This window comes from Erithacus rubecula, assembly GCF_903797595.1.
Source record: "Erithacus rubecula genome assembly, chromosome: 3".
In the NCBI taxonomy this organism is placed as follows: domain Eukaryota; kingdom Metazoa; phylum Chordata; class Aves; order Passeriformes; family Muscicapidae; genus Erithacus; species Erithacus rubecula.
Genome location: NC_136689.1, coordinates 23,578,638 through 23,602,398, shown reverse-complemented (window position 1 = coordinate 23,602,398; position 23,761 = coordinate 23,578,638). Strand labels below are relative to the sequence as shown.

Below are 23,761 nucleotides of genomic sequence, written 5' to 3'. Positions count from 1 at the left end.
GCAGAGACCCTCGGCGAGCCGTGCTGCTCTCCCAGAAGGCAATAAACTCAGCCCGAGAGGGCAGCGCTGGAGCCCCCGCGGCGGCTCCTCCTGGGGCGGCTGTGCCGTGCCGTGCCGTGCCGCCCGGCAGGCGGGAGCCGCGGGGCCCCGGGCGGCAGCACCCTGCGGCGGGGCACTGCTGCCAGGCGCCCGCCGCCCCCGCGAAACAAAAGCCCGGTGCCAGGCTGCTCCCCGCGGAGCCCGGCGCCTCTGCTCCGAGCGCGCACGCTGCCTTACCCAGCCGACAGCCGCGACGGACGCCCCCGGCCGCCCGGCTCAGCGCTGCCCCCGCGCCTCCTCTGCGCAGAGCGGCCGCTGCCGCCGCCCGCCTGACAGGAGGCAGCAGCCGCCGCGTCGCCTCAACGCCATTGCAGGCAGCGGCGGCGGGGGCACGGACGCGGCTCCGCGCGCACACCCGCGGCGGCGGCGGGGGAGGATGAGGCTCCCTGGCCGCCGCGGCCGCGCTCCCGCCCGCCGCCCGCCCCTCCGCCGCCGCGCGGCCGCCGCGCCCCCCGCCGCGGGACGCGCCCCGAGCCGCCGCCGCCGCCCGCCGCGGGGCCGCCCGCCGCCGCCGCCCGCGGCTGACAGGTGCCTCACCTCCTCGGCGAGCCGCAGTGGTTCGCTCCGCCGGCGGGGCGGGGGAGGCGGCCGGCCCGCTGCAGTCCGGCCCCGGGCGGTGACTGGCGAGAGGCGGAGGACGGGCCCGGCCGCGGCCACGCCGCCAGCACTGAGTCCCGCAGGCTGCCCCCGGCCCGGTTTGTCCCTTCTTCCCTCCTCTGCGACGCTCGTTCCCAGCCTGACCCCCGGTCCGGGCCCGCCCGGCAGCCGCCCGTGCCGGAGGAGGCAGCGTGCCCGCCCCCCGCGGGAGGGGCAGCGTCCCGGTCCCGGGGAAGCCCCCGCTCCTTCCCGCTGCAGGAAACCCGCGGGTGCCGGCGCCCCGAGAGCTCCCCGCAGAGCGGGAGCCAGCGTGCTCTTCCCTCGCCGCTGAGCCCGCAGCCGGGCTGCCCGAGCGAGCAGCGCGCTGGTGACAAACCCCCGCAAACCGCTCACGGCTCCGTGGGCATGGCTTGCTCTGGCAGCTGCTGACAGGGACGGAGCAGCACCCTTGGAGCACAACCGCAGCGCCTTTGTTGTTTGTTAACTGGTTCGCCACAGCTCACCACAAAAATGTTTTGGCTTTATAAAGGTAATAAGAAAACTTAATTCCAGAACGTGAAATCTCTAGGTGATTTGTGAAATGGGCAATCCGGGAAGGTGATGACTGTTAATCGCATAGCAACTCCTAAGCAAAGTTCGTTAAACTAACCGCCTAAATATCCAGAAAGTGGCCTGGGGACGTACACTTGCAAAGTCTGAAAACTAGTTTATTATGTATACAGAAGCAAGACAGTGGTGAACGGAAATTAAAAAAAAAAAAAAAAGAGATCTGTAGATCCACAAACTTAATTCATCACATTTAATGAATTTTATTTATTTTAATGAGACTGAAGCATGGGTACTGCATACCATTGACGTGTTCACAGGTGTCGTTGTCTACCTAATTTGTACCAAAGGGATGCAGTACAAAACTGTTTGCCTCAATAAAGTTTAAATAACAAGCATGAATATTGACAGGTGAACAACAAAACTCATAAGATAGATTGAAAACCAGCATTTTAATAAATATATGCACTAGAGGCCAGGAACAGAAGCAATGGCATTCAGAATTTTCCCCTGTCCTGGCGCTCTGCACAGCCCCTGCTCGGGCTCCTGGAGGCACTAAGCAGGACATCACCTATTAAATTCTAAATATCAGACATTACAACAAATCTGAGGCCCAGCCTCTCTATCAGCATCTTTCTATTGGTATGACTGTCGTATACGTGAAGCTCTAGGAACACCTAAAGAGCTGCTTGACTTTTGGAGATAAAAATATATTAACAGAACTTCAGGTGTTATTGAAGAAGGATAGAGACAAAGCAGAAATTTAAACATTTTATTTGCTTTGTGTTTTTTGGCTAAGGATGTGGGGTGGTTGAAGACCTGAGCATGTACCAGATATGTATCCGTAAGACTTTTGTAATTCCCACACACAACCTAAAAAAGGGACACAAACAAACTTTAAAAAAATCAATGAAGCAATTGAGACAATCTTAATGAGATGAGTTCACATCTAATTATAAAAAGATAATTAGAAAAATATCCACTACCTTATCTGTATAACTGAAGACACAAATGTAATGAATGTAGCAGGGCCAAGGCCTTTATTAAACAGCTCTTTATTAATGGGGGGTCACAGGGAGTAGGCCCTACGCCTGCTGCTGCTGCTGCCAGGCAACGCCGGGAGGAGGTCCTGCCGAGCCCGACGAACGTAGGGATGGGAGTCTCAGCCTCATGGACACGTCCGAGATCTCAATAGTGGCTCATTGGTCTGGGGGTGTCATTCTTCTTAACTGCCCTTAAGGTTGTGGTGATTAAACAGTTACAAAGGACATATTGCAGGTGACTTGGCTTGTTAGTTGAGATGATCTGTGAACTTGGGTTTGGTGTTGGTTGACTATTTTTGTGAATCTTTCTTCAACAACAACTTCCAGTAATGGTGGTACTGGGAAACTTCTGGAGATTTACATATAGGGTGTGGCTAACTTGATAGGCAGGCAGCAGCAGGCCGGAAATGAGGTAAGGGAAAGGGCGGAAATGGTAAGGCCGGAAATGAGGTAAGGGGAAGGGCGGAAGGAGGAAGTAACTGGGATAGGGGAAATACAATAAACCAGGGTTTGAATTACATAGGGACTACATTTAACTGGGGAAAAGAACATAACAACTTGATCAAAGAACCAACAAACGAATGAGTGGATAGAATGATAAGGTAAGCAACAATCTTTTTAACTCTTCTAGCAATGTTGTTTTATGGTTTTCAGCTAAGACTTTTTACCACAATCCCCCCTCTTTCTCTTTGATCGGGTCTTTGACCCGCATCAAATCACAATTTTCGGTTTCTTGGGGGTATAATTTTTGTAGTTCTAGAAATTGGTTTAAAATTTCTTTAGCTGAATCATGTTCTGGGTTTTGGGTTCCGATCATCAAAATTTTAGCTCTCGTTTGATCAGTCATATTTCTTATACTGGTTTGTATAGTGGTATTTATAAGCCTAATTAGGCATGGGAGTAGGCATGGTAAAAATAAAAAGCTTATGACTGCACTTGCAACTAAAAAGACTACTTTTTTCCACCATTTATTTTTTAGGGACCAGAAGTCATCCCACCAGCTAGTGTCCATTAGAGGGGTCCATTGTTGGTTTCCTACATATGCTATTTTTCGGATTTCTTTAGATATGTTTCGTATTACTTCGCTTTTATCATCAATTTCCAGGCAGCATTCGGATGTATTAAATTTTCCACAAATACCTCCTTCATCAGCCAATAAATAATCTACTGCAAGACGAATTTGATAGACCACTGCTCGGGTCTGAGTTAACTGTTCGGTAATGTGGTCTAATGCGAGGGCTGTTCGATTAGATATTATTTCTAATACTGCTTGGAGTCTGATGATTCGGTTCAGCATATAAATGGGAGTACGGTATCCCCACGACCCATCCTGTGCCCACGTAGCTGGCCCATATACTTCCATGATGCGTTCAGGTGTCCACACTTGTCCCTTCCATTTTTGAGTACTTCCTAAATTAATCATACTCTTTTTCTTTCGGTTAGCCTTTTTCAAATCATCGTACAAGGGAATTCCTAATTTAGACCCCGAATTTTTGGGAAGTAGGAAGAATGAAGGTTTTATAATCCCAATTGTACAGCTCCCGGCCCAATCTCCTGGAAGATTGGTATATGCAGTGTCTCCGCATATCCAGAATAGATACTCGGGTGCTGTCTAAAAGGTTTGGTTGGTTTCGGTGGGACATGACCAATACTTGGATAATTCCTCTAATCCCCAAAAGGGATTTATTTTCTTTCCAGCACATTCATGTAAATCATATCCTTCGTGATAAACACATCCTTTTTCCTTTTGGTGTATTGTCCAATATTTGTTTGGCTCCTTAGGTATCCACCTTATAATTGACTTTTTTATAGTTAGGTACCTTTTGCAGGGCATAGTTCCTACAAATGTTCTATATGGGTTTCCAACTCTTTTAATACATTCTTCTCCAATAGGTTTATATTTTAAATTCCATTGTTCTTTCTTTCATTTTTGCTTAGGTAATTGAGATGTTTGGTTAGTTTGCTTCCATTTTAGAATTTCCAATGGGCTTAAACTGATCCCTTCCCATGGCCAAATCTCAGACATTTGTGTATTACCGCATACCCAGCAATTGGTTATATTTAATTCTTTACTAATTCTTTCAACTAAATCTATGAATAAATTTTTCCCTAAAGGTATTTCCAATTCGTTTTCCTTTTTGGTATTTATTACTAATTGTTTTTCTTTGATCAAATCTATTAATTTTCCTTGATTATTCTCATGTTCAAAGCAAAACCAGGCTTCCCCTATAGGACATTCTCCGAGCAACCGCTGCCGAAAAGTGGCAGTATTCTTAGCAATCCAATACGTTTTTCCACTTCCTTGACAAGTGGAGATCTGGGAATGATTGAAACAGCTGGGATTCACGTTGGTGTGAATTCTTATTAGGGACTCTTGGGTCTCCCCATCATATATCCGATGGTAACACTTGCTGCATTTAACCTCTTCGCTGCTTATCAGGTTATTTGTTAGCAAGGCCAGCAACACTCCTCTCAAGAGTCCGGTATGAACTGCTTTCAGTCTCACCCGGGCTTGCCTCTTGGAGGTGGGGGTCCCCTTAGGTAAGATTTTACTTTCCCAGAGTTCTCTCATCCCCTTTTTATACTAATTTAGATGTTTTTAGAAAGTGTTCTGTAGGGGAATTGGTCTTTATGGTTTGGCAAACTTCTAATTTGAGGATTTTGACAGAGGATTGAATGATACTTACAATCGGAGAAGGATGTATGATACAGCAATTTTGTAACAACAAGAACTTTAGTGAACTACTGGGAACTTGAAAGACTACTGCAGGTGTGCAACAACAACGTTATAACAACAACTAGAGTTAACATAAACTGCGTACAGTAACACTTTGCTTTCAAATTGGAACTGTCTAAGTCTTTTCAGCTGTCTTTTTCTTTTCGCTTAAACTTAAGTTGGAGGTCTGTAGTTCCTTTTGTAATGGTCCATTCAGGTGCCTTTGGCTGAAATACTGTGGAGTCCGATTCACCAGGGGGAGGTGGAATGGTCCTTTAATTTGTGATATGTGAGTCCAACCTTTTTCTTTTGTTCTTACAGCAGTGTGTGTAGTTAGGAGGACTAGGAAGGGGCCTTCATACCTAGGAGATAGAGATGTGTGACTTAAGGATTTAACAAGAACCCAGTCCCCAGGGTTGATCTGATGAGCATTTGAATCTAAGGGAGAGGTTTGGGGCAGGTATCCTTTTTTCTTTAGTTGCTCTATTGTTCTTCCAATGATTCTTAAATACTCTTGGGTGGCAGCTTCTCCTTCTAGATAGTTTGCAGAGCTAAAAGGGGTAATTAAAAAGGGAAGCCCAAACATCATTCATAGGGTGAAACTCCTATGTCTGCACGCGGTCTGGTCCTAATGCGTAATAGGGCAAGAGGTAGGCATTTGAGCCAATTCATTTGGGTCTCTTCAATTAATTTTGTTAATACATTTTTCAAGGTTTTGTTCATTCTTTCTACTCGGCCGGAACTTTGGGGATGCCATGGAGTATGCAACCTCCATTTCATTCCCAGTGCTTCAATGACTCGATGTAATATATGTGACGTAAAATGTGGGCCTCTATCAGAATCGATGTGATTAATTAATCCATATCTAGGAATAATTTGTTCAAGGATTATTTTTATGACCACTTCTGAGGTTTCTTTAATAGTGGGGAAGGCCTCCACCCAATGGGTAAGATGGTCCACAATAACTAATAAATGTTTATATTTTTGAACTGGGGGCATTTCGGTGAAGTCAATTTGAACACTTTGAAATGGTCTTAATGCTAATTCCCTTCCCCCATATTCAATTTTTCGCATAACTTTTTGATTAGCTTTTTGGCAGATTAAACACCCTTTAGTTATTGATTTAGCCAGATTATATATCCCAATACAAAAATTTTCTCTGAGGAAGTGGTCACATAATCCTTGAACACCCCAGTGGGTCAGTTCATGGATTTCTGCCAATACCTTTTTGGCTAGACTTTTGTTTAAAAATTTGCGCCCATCTTTCATTACCCATTCTCCTTGATTTCCTGATGTATTTTTAACTTTTTATTATCTTTAACTCTTCTTCACTAAAAATGGGCTTTGTAATTTGTGATTTCTCTGGTGTCTCATTTAATTTAAAGACTTCTATAGGCCCTTCGGAACTTAATGAGACTTCTTTGGCTATTTTGTCAGCATACCGATTTCCTCTTTCTTCTAAGGTATTTCCCTTTTGGTGCCCTCTTATGTGCACAACTGCAATTTCTGTTGGTTTGAGCAAGGATTCTAATACGGATTTTATTAAGGTTTTATGTACCAAATCTTTCCCCTTTGAGTTTAAATACCCGCGTTCTGCCCAGATTTTTCCAAATGTGTGGACTATTCCAAATGCATATTTTGAATCAGTGTAAATGGTTCCTGGTTTTCCTTCTAATGAGTCTAGACCTCTTTTTAACGCATAGATCTCACAACATTGTGCAGACCAATTGGATGGTAGCTTCCCCTTTTCTATCACTTCTAGCTCTTTTCCTTCTGCTCTTTTTACTACTGCATACCCAGATACCCTTTTTCCATCTACTACTCTAGATGAACCATCGGTAAACAATACTTCTCCATATGGCAACGGTGTACTTTGTAGATCTTCCCTTACTTTGGTTTGGAAATTTATAAGCTCCAGGCAATTGTGCTCTAGCTCTGGCAAGGGTTCCCCTGAGAGAAATTGAGCCGGATTAATACTTTTAGAGGTGGCCAATTCTAAATTACTTGCATTCATTAATATAATTTCATATTTTAGTATTCTGGCTTCTGTTAGCCATTGCTGGGCCCCTTGGCTGAGGATAGTCTTAATATCATGTGGAGTATATACTTTAAGTTTTCCCTGAAATGTCAGTTTTTGTGCGTCCTCTATCAAAATTACTGCAGCCGCAATTGCTTGGAGACATAGTGGCCATCCTTTTGCTACTGGATCTAATAATTTAGAGAGGTAAGCTATTGGCTTTCGACAACCCCCCCATTCCTGAGTTAGTACACCGTAAGCTACTCCCCTTTCAGTGTTCGTGAATAGTTCAAACTCCTTTGTGAGATCTGGTAAACTTAGGACTGGGGCCGAAGATAATTTCTCTTTTAATTCTTCTAATTGTTTTTCGTCTTGTGCAGTCCAATTTATGGGTTCAGGGTTTACTAATTTTTCATAAAGAAATTTTACACTTTGAGTATATTTGTCTAACCATAATTTACAGTATCCAAACAAGCCTAAAAGTTTTCGAATGTCATGTTTAGTTTTTGGGGTCGAAATGGCTAGTATGCCCGAAATTCTTTCGGGGCTTAACTTTTTGTATCCATTTCCAATTATATGACCAAGGTATGTCACTTCTGGTTCAACGAACTGCAATTTGTTCCGGGATACTTTTAGACCCTTTTCTCCCAGAAAGTTAAGGAGTTTTATACTAGTTGTTCTAACTAGCTGTTGTTCTTTTCCAGATATTAACAAATCATCTACATATTGGAGGATTCGTGTCTTATTTTCAGGGGTGAACTGGTCTAATAGTTCTTCTAGAGCCTGTCCGAAAAGATTGGGGGACTCAGTAAATCCTTGAGGTAGACGGGTCCACCTTAATTGTTGTTTTCTCTTCCCTCCTGGGTACTCCCACTCGAATGCAAACCAGTCACGGCATTCTTCTGCTAGCGGACACGCCCAAAAGGCATCTTTTAAATCTATGGTGGTGAACCATGCATGTTCCCTGGGAATTTTACTCAACAGAGTGTAAGGGTTAGACACCACAGGATGTCTAGCGATGATTTTTTTATTAATTTCTCTCAAATCCTGGACTAATCTATATTTTCCCTCTGCCTTTTTGACTGCTAAAATTGGGGTGTTATGGGGGGACATGCATGGTTCTAACACACCTTCCGCCAGAAGGTGGTCTATAATTGGGGCTAGTCCTTCTCTACCCTTTTCTGATATTGGGTACTGTTTTACCTTGACTGGGGTAGTTCCTTCTTGCATTTGCACTTTTATTGGCGTGATGTCTAAAAAGCCAGTTTTCCCTTCTTCTGCCCATACTTGGGGATTGATTTCACTTATATCTTTTTCGGTCAATTTCATAATACGCACAACCATCCTCCCATTTTCTGGAATAACTGCTATTCCTAACTTAACTTGTAAATCTCTCCCTAACAAATTCTTTTCTAAATGTGGTAAATAAATCATCTCTGCCACACACTGTTTAAAGTTTCCTTTTAACTCTACTCCTTCAATTATTGGTGCTTTGAAGGGTGTTCCTTCAGCTCCTATTACTTCGCACGTTCGATTACTAATATGGACTCCTACTGGAAGATCTTTCAAACTGGACCGATCAGCTCCCGTGTCAACTAAGAACTCAAAACTTAAATTCTGGGGACCAACATTGAGGTTTATCAAGGGCTCATCTAGATGTTTCATTGGGTCCCCTAAAGGGAAGAGCCCCTGACATCCCTAATCTTCCCCTCTCAGAATCTTTTCTAAATTTTCCTGTTCTTTTTCAATTGCTTCATCGATGGCAATCTTTTTACAGTACCTTTTGAGATGACCCACTTCACCACAGTAATAACATCTGCCCTGAAATTTTCCGACCTTCTGCCAAGGGTTGGCATTAGAACCTCCTGCGCCTGGCGCAATCTTAGGTTCTCCTTCTCTAGATCCACATGGCTTCTCTAGCTTATTTCCAGTTGCATTTATACATTCTCTAGCTATCGCTACCATCACTCGGGCGTTCGATTTCGCTTTCTCCTCTTCCCTTCTCAGATACACCCTTAGAGCCTCTTTAAGTAGTTCATTTATCCCTTTTTCCTGCCAGTCTTCCATCTTTTCTAATTTCCTTCGGATGTCAGGCCAAGATTTGGTGACAAAATGTACTCTTAATACTGCTTGACCATCCGGACTATCAGGATCTATACTAGAGTACAGCTGAAAATTCTTCCTTAACCGATTTAACCACGCGGATGGGGTTTCATCTTTTTCTTGTACTGCTCCAAAGGCCAATTTGGTGTTACTTTGGCGAGGAACAGACTCTCTTATTCCCCTAACTATTAAAGCTCGATAGTCAATCATATTCCGCCTCCCCTCTTCTTGGTTTGGGTTCCATCCCGGGTCTGTGAGAGGTAGTTTATAGTCACCCGGTGGTCCTTGCCGGTTTTCCCTCTCCCATATGCGTAGGCCGGCTTCTCTAATCATCCTAACTTCCTCTGGGTTGAATAGTATATTTATAACTGAATTTATTTCTCTCTAAGTATAAATGCTAGGTCCTAAGAACTGATCTACCTGTTCTGCAATGCCTACGGGATCTTCCACTAAATTCCCAATTTCTTTTTTTAAATCCTCTCACTTCTGAGGCCGTCAACGGTGCGTCTACAAACCCAAGTCTGCCCTCTATTCCTCCCATAGGGACTTCCCTGAGTGGAAACATCCTTTCTGCTTTTGCTGCCCTTGACCTCGTATTATAATATGGTCCCTCTGCTTGTGCCGGTACAGGGTTCTGTTGATTACTGGAGGAAGAGCTACTGTTGGATGGAGATAGACTCAGTTCCCAATTGGAAGGAGGTGAAGGGACACCTATTGGTGGAGGGGCCTGAACCAAGGCAGGAGGAATTGGGGTTTGTGGAGATACTAGGGGTGAAGGCAGGTTGGGAAGTGGGCACATAGGTAAAAAAAGCTGATTTGGAATAGGGGTACTAAGGGAAGGTGGTGACAGGGGAGTTATGCTAGATGCTTGAGGAGGAGGAGGAGGAGAATTGACAAGTGGAACAGAAGAAGGAAAGTAAGTGGGGGTGTTGGTGGGTGGAGAGGAGGTAGGAGGAGAATTGACAGATGGAGCAGAAGGAAGGTTATTGGAAGCATTGGTGGGTAGAGAAACAGCAGGGGGTTCGAAGGAAGTAATGGACGGAAGAGGAGGAAGAGGAGGTTGAAGGGGAGTGACGGTCGGAGGAGGAGGAAGTGGGTAATCGGGGTTATTGACAGGCGGGGGAAGAGGGGGAAGATAATCAAGGGGGTCCCATTTACTTTTATTTTTCTCTTCCTCGTTCCTTTGTCCCTTTTTCTCTACTACTTTACATATCTTTATTGGTTCTTCTTTTGCTCTACTCCCTCTCCAACAAGCTGCGTATTCAAGTTGTTTCACATTTGATCCTCCCCAAGTCTTTAAATATTGATTCAGCATTGTACACATCCATGGATCTTGGGTACCGAACCATGGCCATGCTCCTGGTAAATCTAACTTTGGCCATACTTCAACACAATAATGGATCATTTTTATTTTATCTAACTTTTTAGTAGCTTCACAAGTATCCCACTTATTTAACATTATCGCCAAAGGGCTATCAGGAGGGATGTTCTTTACATTTTTGTTCTCTTTCGCTCTACTCTTTTGACTCATACAAGACCCCATAGTGATTTTTTCAAACGGGCCTAACAGAAACTTACTGTGCCTCTACTCGAAAGGAAACAACTGACAGGCAACTAAAGACACACTCAACAAAAAATTTGGCCCTTTCTAACTTAACGTATAATTTCTTTCTTTAAAAAAAAAAAAAAATATACGGTGCCCCTACTTCAAAGCAAATTTAATGACGGGCAACTAAAACAGGGCAAAGGAAAGAGCTGGTCACTACTGGGGTTTACCTATATCCCCCTCCCTATGCTCCTTCCTGGCCCACAGTTAAACTGAGATAGAGCCGGTCTCTAACGGGGCCCCGGTCGCCCCCTCCCTCTACTCTTCTCAGTTCCACCGGTGGGAGTCAGGTAAGGTCCCAGCGGGGCCCGGATACCCCTTCCTAAACCCTCGTCCCTGGGGGGCTCGGTCCCAGCGGGGCGCCGGCTGCCCCTTCCTGCACCCCCCCTTCTTTGAAAATAAACACAGTGGTGGGTCCTAGTGAGGTTCTCTCCTCTTTCCCAACCGACAGAAACCTGGGTCCTAGCGAAGGTTCTCCTTCTTCCCCAAGCAAGAGAAAGCTGGGTCCTAGTGAAGGTTCTCCTTCTTCCCCAAGCAAGAGAAAGCTGGGTCCTAGCGAAGGTTCCCCTCCTTCCCCAACCGACAGAAAGCTGGGTCCTAGCGAAGGTTCCCCTCCTTCCCCAACCGACAGAAAGCTGGGTCCTAGCGAAGGTTCTCCTTCTTCCCCAAGGAAGAGAAAGCTGGGTCCTAGCGAAGGTTCCCCTCCTTCCCCAACCGACAGAAAGCTGGGTCCTAGCGAAGGTTCTCCTTCTTCCCCAAGCTTGGGCCTAGGCCCCAAGGAGGCGCCTCTTTCACGCTGTAGGCCTTGGTAGGCCTCACTCGCTTCCCCCTTTTCCCGGCCGGCCCCCTCGCGGGAGTCCGGAACCGCGGTACTCAGGGGTCCACACTCGCTTCGGGGGTCTGAGCTGCCAGCCCCCGTCTCATCCACACCACACTCGCTCGCCTCCCGTGCCCGCCACCGGTCTACTTACCGGTGCTCCAGGCGTTGTCCTGGTTCCGCGCAGCTCCGGGTCCGGGGTGGCCAGCTGTCCCAGAGGGCCTCTTCGGGGTGGCGCCTCCCCCTCCGACGTCCTCTTCTGGGCGTGGCCTATCCCGGAGGAGCCCCCAAGTTGTAATGAATGTAGCAGGGCCAAGGCCTTTATTAAACAGCTCTTTATTAATGGGGGGTCACAGGGAGTAGGCCCTACGCCTGCTGCTGCTGCTGCCAGGCAACGCCGGGAGGAGGTCCTGCCGATCCCGACGAACGTAGGGATGGGAGTCTCAGCCTCATGGACACGTCCGAGATCTCAATAGTGGCTCATTGGTCTGGGGGTGTCATTCTTCTTAACTGCCCTTAAGGTTGTGGTGATTAAACAGTTACAAAGGACATATTGCAGGTGACTTGGCTTGTTAGTTGAGATGATCTGTGAACTTGGGTTTGGTGTTGGTTGACTATTTTTGTGAATCTTTTCTTCAACAACAACTTCCAGTAATGGTGGTACTGGGAAACTTCTGGAGATTTACATATAGGGTGTGGCTAACTTGATAGGCAGGCAGCAGCAGGCCGGAAATGAGGTAAGGGAAAGGGCGGAAATGGTAAGGCCGGAAATGAGGTAAGGGGAAGGGCGGAAGGAGGAAGTAACTGGGATAGGGGAAATACAATAAACCAGGGTTTGAATTACATAGGGACTACATTTAACTGGGGAAAAGAACATAACAACTTGATCAAAGAACCAACAAACGAATGAGTGGATAGAATGATAAGGTAAGCAACAATCTTTTTAACTCTTCTAGCAATGTTGTTTTATGGTTTTCAGCTAAGACTTTTTACCACAACAAATATCTTTAAATTAATTTCTAACAGAAATTGTGCAAATAAGATGGTCACTTCTTACCCATAATATCCACATGAAATAATGTACCCAAGACAATAGTTGTATTATTTCATGGCAGAATAGTGCAATCTACCTCTATATTATACTTTAGTAGAAAATAAGGAAATGAGACAACTCACTGGTGCTGATAGAAGCAATGCACATTAAATCTCAAGTTTTCCACAATGAGAGATAATATATTACATTTATGTTTTCCCTAAATGTGCTGTAAGTGGACAACATAAATGTTCAGCTTTGAAACAGAATCTAATGCCAAATTATTTTAAGTGATGTCATGTTCCTTCAATACCACCTCAGGTTCATTACAGCCAAGATGTACAGAAACTACTGGAAATTTTGGCTGCTTTATCAGAGACAACTGAGACCCTGTTTAAATGTCCAGCTTTGGTTGCTGACATCTAAGTTATTCAAACTTACATTATAGTCACAAAAAATTTTCAATCTTATTTACACATCCTTATTTACACAGTGTCAATGTGAAACAATATTATTATTATAACGTCTAGGATAATAAATTGCATTTTATTTCAATTATGTTGCTTTTTATGACAATCTCTACATATATGTACATGGCCATGCATCTAACCATAAAAATCGTAACTGTGTGTCCTCTCACATTTTCAATACTTTTGTGATACTCCATTTGACTGGAAAGTAGTTTCAGGCTCTGCTAAAGTATGATTGATATTTCTGTTAATTCCTGAGCAATATTAAAATGCTGCACAGCATATTTTAGAGAAGCTAAGAGACCAAGGGCCTCCTTACTATGTTAGTATAAAATCAGAGTAACTTCACTGGAGTTATATAATTACTCTATTTCCCAACCAATGGGACTTTAAAATCTGTTCAGTTTAGTATTTACATATGATAGAGTATGACTGTCATTTTATTTGCAATGCAGTAACAACTCCATTCAAATTATTCTGAATTCTCACATCTGGCAGGGAGAGACCCAAGTTGTTTAACTATACTGGAATGAGTTTAAATTATACCCAGTATCTTTTGCAACCAGTTTGGTGCAGTCCCACAACACTGAAAACAGTTGATTTTCTGTTTACTCTATATGTGTGAATTATATTTACTTGCAATATTTTACTTGCTATATTTACTTTGGATGTCACTGATGGGTTGTTTCAAGTCACTTCTCTGCTTTTAAGCCACTATTTTATTCTGATAGCAATTTATTTGAGCAGCAGAGCAGCAATGCAAGTTTTTCCATGTGGCTCAGGCAAAGGAAATGTCATTCCATCATTTGTCTCATGTCAGTGTCTTTCAAGTCTTACAAGATAATATCTGTCTGTTCACATAGAAATGGAAAGTATTTATTTAATCTGATCTTTGGCCAAGAAATCCTCTCTCTGCTATCCTGCCAAACCATTGGTGGGGAGGAGGTTTTTCTTTTTTGTATACATATCACAACAAACACAGAATTGAGTTCTATTTTTTCAAAGTTCCCATGAATTCTTATTATGCAATCCAGCTTGAAGAAAACGATCTGGTCTGAACAAAATACTTACATTTTGGCAGATAAGGTACATTCTCATCAGGGCTCCCCTGAACCAGAGTAGCAGAGACAAAAATATACAACAAACAGCTCTAATAATAGGTTGATAACCTGTAGTTTCAAACATGAGCAATCTGTGATTACTGTAAGTGTAATTCTTTTATATAGGAAGCGTTAATAGTTAAAAATAGGAGCTCATTAATACCACTAATTTGGCAACTTCTGAAGATTGTGCTGTTTTTACATAAAGCACATCAAATTACTTGAGAGATCAAGAATAGCATAAAAAAAAAGAACTTTCTCCTGAAAGATCTGAAGAAGATCTTCTAATGATAACAAAACTGCGTATTCTAGCAGTTTATCAGAAAGGCAAATATTAGCATATGAAGGCCTAAACTAAGACTAGCTAAGCCTTTTCTCAGTTACTCTGAGGAGACTTTCACATCCATTCTTAAACATTCTGCTTTTAAATTATTCAAGAAATGCACAGCTATGGCTAGAATAGAATCAAAATTTCAAGAGGGGAAAACATGAATTATACACTGCTTACAACTGCTTACTTTGAAATGACAGTTGTGCCTTCATTAAAAGCTAGAAATCTTAAGAATGGTCAAAAGAGCTGTATTTCACACAACTTTACCTCATGAGCCCTCAATATTGAACTCTGCCTTTATACCACAACACAGACAACTTATTAGTTACCAGCCTAACTAGAATGATGGCAGCTAGTTGCAGAAAACACATGATCTCATGGAAAAGAAAAAGACAAAATGTTTCACCTGCTAGGATTTACTAAGAATCAGTCCTGGCAAAACTCATTTCATGTTTTATGCAGGAAAATTGTTAGGAAGCATCCCATAGAACAGATCAGTTGACAAAGTGAGTAAGACCCTCCAAGGTGAGTGGTAGCTGTCACATACCTTGATTCATCAGGTCAGTATCAGATACATGGTATAGAAAACTCTCCAACATCATTGGAAAAGATTCAGACTTGGAAATGTTACTAATTCAACTATTTCTAACCAGAAGAGCAGAAATAAGAGATAATTGAGAGCCTCACCATAATTCAATAAGTATCTCTTCATGGAAATATTTTCTTATTTTAACACTAATTTTCTGTTGGAAATGCAGTTTTCTTTACAATCTGAATCTAGAATACAGAAAATAATGGGGTTTGCCAGTCTGTGCAAAAGCATTATCTTAGAGTATTTCTTGTTGCAGTAAATATCCATTGTTACTCTTAAAGCTCACTTAGTGAGCCAAAAGTGGGAGGAGAGAGAGAAGTATACTAGAAATGTACTTGGTAATCAGAGCTTATGAGTGTGCTTGGCACTGTCAGTAAATAACACACAAGCAAATCTGATTAGTGAATTCAGGAATCAGTGAATTAGTGAGTTCAGTGAGTTGGCAAATCAGATGGGCCATGAAAAACAGAAAACAACAAGTTCAGTTTTCCAACTCACTGTTCAAATTCAGATACCTTGGAGCCTATACTGATATTCTCAAAAGAGCAGAAGATGACTTCTTGGAGAGAGAAACAGAGTTCACAAATGCAGCACACCACTGCTGCCTTGCAGTGTGCAATTTATTGCCAAGTCAGAAAAATTTGCCTGGATTGCTCCACCCTGAAGCTGATGCTTATGCCTCTATTGAGTTCACACTTTTGTAGTCTGTGTTCCACACCCTCTTGGTAACATGAATGTAGGCTCATTATTATTGCCTTTGTGTAATTTGTTTCTCTTTTTTTCCTTTACAAAAATCTAGTGATTTGAATAAAGATAAAACAGCTATCTGTCACTTACAGAATGTAACCCCAAATTTTGTTTGCCATACTTTGGTTACCTGTCATGTACTTTGATTCTCTTTTCCCTTATCTTAGGTAGTGTCTTGCTAACACACCACCAAGTGAAGGTTCTCTCTTAAAGCTATATTTGGTAGTCAATTTAATTTAGTGCATAAAAACACTTAATTATTAAATTATTATTATTTATTATTAAATTATTTAATAATTAATTATTAAATACTTAATTATTGTGTTCTGTATAGCATCAGATAATGAACATAGTCCAGCCAAAAATATTTCATTATTTTGGAAAAGCTATGTTCTTTGCCAAAGCATAGAAACAATATCACAGTGCTGCAGTCACTGTAGAAATGCAGGTTACATTAGTTCTGTGCTAACACTAAAGCACTGGAGTAAGAGAAAGTGAAATCAAGAAGTGATCACTTCATGATTTAAAAGAAAAATGAGAGCACTGCCACCAGGTTGAAACACAAAATGAGAATTAACAAATCAAAATCTACAAATTTAACTATGCCATGTTTAAGAAAGGAAGGATCACTCCCGTTGATTAAGGTAACATGATGGAGGAAAAGGATTACATAAATATTTGCATTAAACACAGCAAGCAATTGCACGATTCAGAAGAGAAAATCTTTTGAAGGGTCTGGGCCATTGCCCAGGACAAGATCACCCAGCAACAGCTGTGTAAGGTAGCCAGTTTTGCACAGGCAGAACCACCAAGCCGAGAGGGTAGCAGAAAAGCAAGCCCAGGATCCCAGGTGCTGAGTCGCGGGTGTGACACTGAACTTTGGGGGTGTTTTACAACACCCGAAGGTTTTACACGAACCGGGGGCTCTACAGCCGAGCCCAAGCGCGGCGCTGGCCAGCGGCTCTTTGGCGCCTCCTGTCGGCTGCAAGGGGCGCTGCCACCCCCGGCGCGGCGCTGCCCGAGCTCCTGGAGACACCGTGGGGGGAAAAGGGGGGAAAAGTACTGGATGTCACTATTGTTCTGCGCGGTTATGTTCCCTTAGCTCTGCAAGTACATTATGCATCTTTAGACAAGCCAAACCTCTCGTCATTTCACTGTCAAGTCAATGGCTAAATCCACATAATATACCTGGATAATGAAAGCTTCCACTTTTTGGAAGCTCCACTTCCTGTCCTTCGAGAAAAGGGCTGCATTCTGGAAAGCTCAATTACGTTACAAATATTCCGGTGCAACGCATATTGCTGGTAAGAGCAAAGTAGATGCACACTCTCTCAGAAGGGAAGCAGCCCTAGAAGAATGTGAAAAGCTATAACCTGGATTGACCTGCACATTGAGTTTTGGTAATGGATCCTGGTCGCCAGGAGAAAGTTCTGTTGAAACCAGAAGCAAACAGCATTCTTGCTACCAAGGCAAGGTATATTTACATACAACCTGCCCATCCATTTTCACTTAACAAATAAACTCTGATTTGGTCATTTGTATCTTAACTCTGAAATGACAAAGAGACCAAAGAGCTCCAGGGTATATCTGTTGAATGGCACTTTGGCCTGAGAGATTATTCCAGTGCCCCCTGTTAAGGGTGAGTGTTTTCATTTATTCAGGCATAGAGTCATGCACACTTCAGCAGGATAACTTAGTAAATAAGCTGATAGTAGGGTTTTATATATATGACACTATGCCTATTTAGGATAGGAGCTAAATGTTTTTATGTGCTGGTGTTAGGGCAGCAAAAGCAAGTACTGCAAGCAGGCTGCCTCATAGCTCAGTAGAAGCATACACGCCAAAATCAAGGGAACAGGAGGGAATGCAGAATCAAGAAATAGAATGCAGAATTTTGACCAATAACTTTACATAAATTCAATTTATGGGAAAATTCTGTGTAATGAGATAATGTTACTCACTTTTCCTCTGTGTTGTGTGGCATCGCTTTAGGTAATACACCTTATACAAATGCCCAACCTCTCTCCTAAGAATTGTCTTGTCATCTAAGAAAAATGGCTGTAAAGAAAGGGGGGGAGAGGACTGAACTGAAGGATGAATGAAGGGAAATGTGATTACTAGTTTAGACCTACTACCCAGTAGTCTTCATTAGTTTCATATCATGCAGTGTGAAATAAAAATCACATTTGGAAATAGATGGTGAGGAGGGAGAGGCAGAAGGGAAATACAGGTGGGTACAAAGCTGCCAATAACCTGTCAGATCTGAGAGGGAAGTCATAAAGAGTGCATGAGGAGCAGAAGTACTTGACCCTTATTATTTATCTATTTTAGATGTAGTGAATCTTTCATATAGAGGGTAAAATGACAGAAACAAAAGAAAAGCTGCATGTGCCCATGCCTCTGTATAGGCACCTTTGAGAGTTCTACCAGTGCTTTGACTGTGATACTTATTAGGCATGAAATCACTGGCTTTGGTTCATGTAGGTTGTATGACAGAGACACCATCCAATCAGTCCCAGGTAATCCCAGTTGCAGGTAAACAGTTTTGCTGTATATTGCAGTAACTCCAGCTTGCCCTGTAATTGGAACAGGAAAAGAAGTTTTGGGGTTTTTTTTTTTTTTTTTTCTTTAAAAAAAAAAAAAAAAAAAAAGAAAAAAGCAGCTCAGGCAGAGCAACAAGGGAGTGATTAGCTTGCATGGCAGTGCTTCTCCCAGACTGCACAGAGAACTAAGAACCCAGAAGCAACAGGCAAGTAACTGGTCTGGGAGAGGGGGAGGACTAGAGAACATTTTCCTTGCATCCTACACTTGAGAGCTTACTCAATTAGCTTTGCACAACTGCTCTACAAAAGCATATACAGGCAGTGAAGAGACATCTCATTACACAGAGAAATTCTTTCATTATTTCACGGGAAGGGAAGGGAAGGGAAGGGAAGGGAAGGGAAGGGAAGGGAAGGGAAGGGAAGGGAAGGGAAGGGAAGGGAAGGGAAGGGAAGGGAAGGGAAGGAAGGGAAGGGAAGGGAAGGGAAGGGAAGGGAAGGGAAGGGAAGGGAAGGGAAGGGAAGGGAAGGGAAGGGAAGGGAAGGGAAGGGAAGGGAAGGGAAGGAGGGAAGGGAAGGGAAGGGAAGGGAAGGGAAGGGAAGGGAAGGGAAGGGAAGGGAAGGGAAGGGAAGGGAAGGGAAGGGAAGGGAAGGGAAGGGAAGGGAAGGGAAGGGAAGGGAAGGGAAGGGAAGGGAAGGGAAGGGAAGGGAAGGGAAGGGAAGGGAAGGGAAGGGAAGGGAAGGGAAGGGAAGGGAAGGGAAGGGAAGGGAAGGGAAGGGAGGGAAGGGAAGGAAGGAAGGAAGGAAGGAAGGAAGGAAGGAAGGAAGGAAGGAAGGGAAGGAAGGAAGGAAGGAAGGAAGGAAGGAAGGAAGGAAGGAAGGAAGGAAGGAAGGAAGGAAGAAAAATTTAATATAGTATGAGATAGTAGTAACTCATGGTGCTACTACTGGTTATGCTCAGTGCCATTTAGAGAAGGAAAAAGAACACAGTGCACCAAATTTTCCAAAACAGCTGAGAGAGTGGGAGTTTAATAAATCCCAAATTCACTAACACTCCAGCTCGCCCATGCATGGTGTTCTCAGCAGTTTAAGTGCTTTGGGGAGGCCATCTGAAGCTATACATAGATGCATGCCTGCAAATGGGTACCACATTACTATTTTACTATCTTTCTAAAAAATAAGAGAATGCTAGGCGTAAGTTTAACTACGATCATTTTTCACTTCCCACAATTACAAAGCTGCCAAGTCCGTGCCAGATGCCTGAAGATTTGTGGATTGCTGGAGGGAGTCTGCACCTAGTGAGTGAGTTTGAGATTTTGCTATTTTTTGTTTTCATTGCTCTCCATCCTCCCTGGAGGACAGCAGATGGTGGCATTATCATGAATGGATCATTTGTTAAGAAGAAATTTCTCATGATTTCTCAGTATAAAAATCATCTAAGTATCAGAACACAGGACACACTAGTGTATTACCTGTTTTTAGTTTAAAAGGACAACTTTTTCCGAGCTTATCAGAAAAAAAAATGTGGAAGAAATTATTTTCCACTGCAAAGAGAAAACACTGAAATTCTGCTGCCTTAACCACTACTAACTTACTACTAACTTAACTATTACTACTACTACTACTACTACTACTAAATTTATATTGTATCAAGACACCAAATCCTGGGTTTTTTAATCAGGATGAAAATTCTTAAACCATTAAATTATGCTACAGCTTTGTTGAATTCATTATGTTTAAAAATTAGGGGGCACTCAAGTAACTCTGTGATTCACTAAAAAGAATGGCAAATGTCCTTCTGACAATACTGAACTATCCTGACCACTAGAAAAGGAAATGTCTGCTAACTTCCCAAACTGCAGAAAGCACTGGCTTGTTTGAAAGGTACGTTCAGGATTCTGAACCTGTACTGTAAAGGTAGAAATATAGACAATACATGCATAAGGCTAAAATACTTTTTTTAGGTAGGCCTTCTGATTGTTTTCCAGAGCATTTCCTACCACGCTTAAATGCCCCAAACATTTCTTACTTACCTTTTTAATAGATTTGCTGAAGCTTGCTATAATACTGAACTCACTAAATAGTCAGCAGAACTATGTGTTGGAATAGAACAAAAATTGGGAAATGTATTGAATAGTTGGGGAAGTAAGGCAAAAGAAGTAAAAGATATTTTAGGGAAATATAAATGTATATATTACCACTTAGACCTTTCTTATAATATGCCAAATAAAACTGGGATGCAGTAGCAATACAAAAGCATAAGTATAAAAGCATCCTTCCAAGGACACCGTATCTAAAGGTACTAAAGAAAAAGAAAAAACTCTTATGATCAAAACACAGTCTGGAAAAGTCATTTTAGGATCTCAATGCAACTAATCAGCTCCCCTCACCCTCTTAATTTTATGGGCCTGTCCATAAAAAGTTTTATAAAAATTGCCTATACTATTTTCCCCATTTATACATAGCACTCTTTCTGCCATTGTGGTCTGAAGTCTAGCAACCAATGCTAGCAGGAAGTTCAAGGATTCAGAATATCAAAATTGAGGCCTTTACATTTTTTCTGCTTTCTTTCACTGAAGGTTTTGCTCTATCAAACCATCTAATTGCTCTTTGAGAAAATAAGCCTCCTGCCCACTTCTATTCCTTCTCCTTCTTTGTCAAACTGTCCATCTGATCCAGCACTGATGGAAATCACTGACCATGTAGCCTTGTATAAAATTTTGCCTTTTCCCTTTCATTTGTAGTGAGCTTGAAAAGCATAAACTTGAAATCAAATATCCAACCATCTGAAATTAATACCATTACTAAGATACACATTATTTCTCAGACTAAAACTCCCTGTAATACTTTGTACCACAGAATATTTGATTACCCATGATACTTACCAGCTGTGCTTGTACTCAGACTGCAGTGCCAGAAATCTTGAGTTTGGTCATGCCTTCCATTTCAGAAATAACTTAATACCAAGATCCTCGTGGATGCAATATCAAAAAGAAAGTTAAGAACTTCTTGCTGATTAAATGAGAAAGCTTGCTAGGACATAAATCAGAAGGGGTATGACCCTCAGGCCACATAGGTGGGGAATTTAAGTTTTTTTCTAGGAATGAATCATAAATTTTTCACTAACTGATTCATCTGTAACACAAGAAATTTTAAAGAGGAGGCATACAGAACAGTCTGTTTTTTCATGGAAGGCTCAAAATTGGAGAAGAAAAATAGATGCTCCAGAAGAGAATTCAATTTTTTTAATTAGCATGCTAATCTTGGGCATGATTATGACAATGTTTAATTTAACTTTTTGCCTTCTGAGAGCTGAACATAACTCATCACAAAACAGACTGTTTTTAAAGAGTAATTGTTGCAAGCTATATTAAAATGTTCTAATAGTAGCAATTCATGTTAATTAGAAAATTGTTAATGCCTCATGAAGAACCACTTGTTCTGCATTGCTTTTTGAGAAGGGAGTTGGTCTGTTTATTTATTTATTTTACATATATTATGTGGGTGTAACTGTTTCTGTAATTTCAAATTTTTGCAGAATTATGTGTGTAAAGTAACAAAGTAAAGTGAGGTAGTATTTTCTAAAAAAGCAAAAAAGCAGAAGTCTTAAAAATTGGTCTATGCCATAGTTACTTCTATGTACACTTTGAAAGCTGATTGTGTATATTTAACCAATGGCAGGTAGTAGGAAATTATTCTGATGATGCTGATTTTTATGTTCTTATTGTTTAGCCAAGCCTGTACAAACAAATTCAATGAAGTCCAGATCAAAATTCTACATATTTTTTAACTCTTTTCAAACTTATTGATTGAAAAGGTTTTAGAGCAAAATCAGGAGCTCTGCTGGGGAGTTGTGGCCTTGTAGATTGCTACAGTATCTGAAATGCCCCCCATCAATAAAAAAACAGAAAACATAAATTTCTTCACAGTAGGTAGATGTAGAAACCCTCCTTTTCCCCTGCTTCTTAGTTGAGTCAATCACAGTTCATAATAAAAACACAGAGAAAGTCAACTACTAAGCCCTTCCATAATCTTATCCTACCACACAAGCTGTGGTCTTTTCTCTACATGGTGACAGAGAACAACATGCAAAAGGTTTCTGCACCTCCCACATTAGAATGCCATGTTTAGATACAGAAAACAAGGAGAAGGCCATCTCCATCCCCCTTGACTACAGTCTCTAGCTTTGCTTGCCTAAACAAGGCAGAGCAGAGCTCCCAGTTTTGTTCTCTTTACTCATGCACCTAACAGGCAAGTAAGTTAGTTAAGTACCTAGGTGCACAGGGCCACTGAGGGAGGGTAAGCAAGCAGAGCATTGTTCCCTGGAGCCATTGTTCTGAGACATCAGGAAGGCCTGAAACATAGTGGTTCAACTCTCCCAAAATACTGCCCCAAATTCAGTCTTTCAAGAGTTTGCGTGGGAGTGCTGGTGATTGACCCTGGCTGGACACCAGCTGCTCCTCAAAGCCAGTCTATCACTCCCCTCAGCTGGACAGAGGAGAGACAATGCAACAAAAGGCTTGTGGGTCAAAATAAGGGCAGGGAGAGATCACTCAGCAGTTATGGTCATGAGCAAAACAGACTCGACTGAAATCTGTTTGATTTATTACCAATCTAATCAGAGCTGGATAATGAAAAAATAATAATAACAAAAAAAAAATCTTAAAACACCTACTCCCATCCCTCCCTTCCTCATGGGTTCAGCTTGACTCCTGAATTATCTGCGTCCTTCCCCCTCAGCACAGTGGGACTGGGAACAGGGGTTGTAGTCAGTTAATCACACATGGTTTCTGACACTCCTTGCTCCTCTGGGGAAGGACTCCTCACACCCTTTCCAGCTCCAGTGTGCACGCCTTCCACAGGGTGCAGCTGCTCAGAACAGCCTGCCCCACTGTTTCCCTCCCCAGCAAAACTGCTCCTTTGTGGGGGCCACAGGTCCTGCCAGGAGTCTGCACCAGCATGGGCTTCCCACAAGGTCACTGCCTCCTTTGGCCACCCACCTGCTCTGGCATGGGGTCCTTCACAGTCTGCAGGTGGGTCTCAGCTCCACCGTGGATCTCCATGGGCTGCAGGAGCACAGCTGCCTTGCCATGGTCTGCACCAAGGGCTGAAGGGGAATGAATCTCTGCTCCAGTGCCTGATGCACCCCCTCCCCCTCCTCCTCTGGCAGGGATTTTTCTCTCATACATTCTCACTCCTGTCTTATCTGGCTGCAATTGCTTCCACCAATAATTTCCCTCCCTTTCTTAATTATGTTATCCTAGAGGCTCTACCACCACAAGTGATGGGCTCAGCCTTGGCCAGCAGCGAGTCCATCCTGGATCCAGCTGGCTCTGTCAGATGTAGGAGAAGCTTCTATTAGCTCCACATTGAAGTCACAACTGTAGCCCTCTGCTACCAAAAC

The 23,761-nt window shown here is 42.8% G+C and overlaps 2 protein-coding genes across 15 annotated transcripts in view; one reads left to right on the top strand and one right to left on the bottom strand.

Annotated features, from left to right (window-relative positions):
* The window catches only part of PPP1R9A (protein phosphatase 1 regulatory subunit 9A), a 126,808-nt gene extending 125,834 nt beyond the window's left edge, over window positions 1-974 (bottom strand). For 2 of the 3 annotated variants that reach the window (XM_079301004.1, XM_079301005.1), the window contains exon 1: window positions 277-517. The gene's annotated coding sequence lies outside the window, so the exon portion shown is untranslated. Of the gene's footprint in view, window positions 1-276; window positions 518-636 lie in introns of those variants that run through there. The other variant, XM_079301003.1, reaches the window with a different exon arrangement.
* The window catches only part of SGCE (sarcoglycan epsilon), a 452,776-nt gene that overhangs the window by 375,157 nt on the left and 53,858 nt on the right, over window positions 1-23,761 (top strand). The gene's annotated exons all lie outside the window — the stretch shown is intronic.